Below are 1244 nucleotides of genomic sequence, written 5' to 3' on the forward strand. Positions count from 1 at the left end.
ATTATATGATGATGTAGTTTTGAATCCGACAGATTTGTATGCAACAGAGTTCTTATTGAATAATTTTTTTCATACAGGAATCAGGAATGTTGTGAGATTGAAGCATCACGACTGGTAGATTTTTTAAAAGATTTCCTGAAAGTTATATCACATAATGTTACATAATTCTGTCAAAAAACGCAAAATTGTCTATAAAATCCAAAGTTCTTGATCAATTTTGACAACCAATACATCAAACTGCTTGTCTCACTAAGGCGATTCTAATCAAACTATCACAGGAACACCCACTTTTATGGACTTTTTTAAAAGCTCTGTTATTAGACGCATTTTGAAGTTAAACCGCGTAATTAAACACATTTCCGTTGACAAGTCGGTGCCCGATTCAAAGAGGAATTTGTCTGATCTGTATATCTTGTTTTATTCATGTGAATCCATCAATTCCGGAATTATGTGTCTGTGTTTCTGTGGGTGTAAAAAAAGGTAAGTTGGATTTTATTATTTTCAGAAAATTGCAATACACTCAAGAAGTCAAAGGAAAATAAATAAATTAGCCTCATTAGTGAGGTTAACATTGTATGGAAAAATAGCCATTCAAGAAGGCCTTTTTACATCATTGTCTTTTATAACAACCAGCAAAGAACTCATGAATCCCCCCCCCTCCCTCAAACTTCCTCAGTCAACTTAAAACAACAACAACAACAACAAAAACAGAAACAAAAACCCCTCGTCATACATAGGCCTAGACCCTATTCTTTCCTCATGACTCTGCCATGACAGGTACGGCTGGAGTCGATTAATCTAGAACGTGACGATACCGCGATAATGACCACGTCATGTAAGCTAATATGCGGGAAAATCCTAACAAACAAACATAATAAACTACAATGATCACTAACACATTTATAAAAATCGAATATCAAAACATGAAAACGCAAATATATCCCTTTAATCACAGCGATACCAACCCCGATAGACTGGCTGGCTACGCCATTGCTGGGTCGCGCGAGCTGGGGTCAAAGTTCACTGCGGCTGGCCGCCCGGGATCGATGAAAATTGTGAATGGGGTACATTTTTTAGGGCGATGTAACTCAAAATTTGCTAATTGTAGAAGCTTCATATTTACACACAAGGTCATTAACATATTGATATAAAACAACCTTGAAGGGTTTCAATGTCATTTTCTATAGAAAGGATGTTATAACAGAATTAAAACTTACCTTTTTTCCAAGAAACACAACTCCGGA

This window comes from Aplysia californica, unplaced genomic scaffold (genome assembly GCF_000002075.1).
Source record: "Aplysia californica isolate F4 #8 unplaced genomic scaffold, AplCal3.0 scaffold00641, whole genome shotgun sequence".
NCBI lineage: Eukaryota > Metazoa > Mollusca > Gastropoda > Aplysiida > Aplysiidae > Aplysia > Aplysia californica.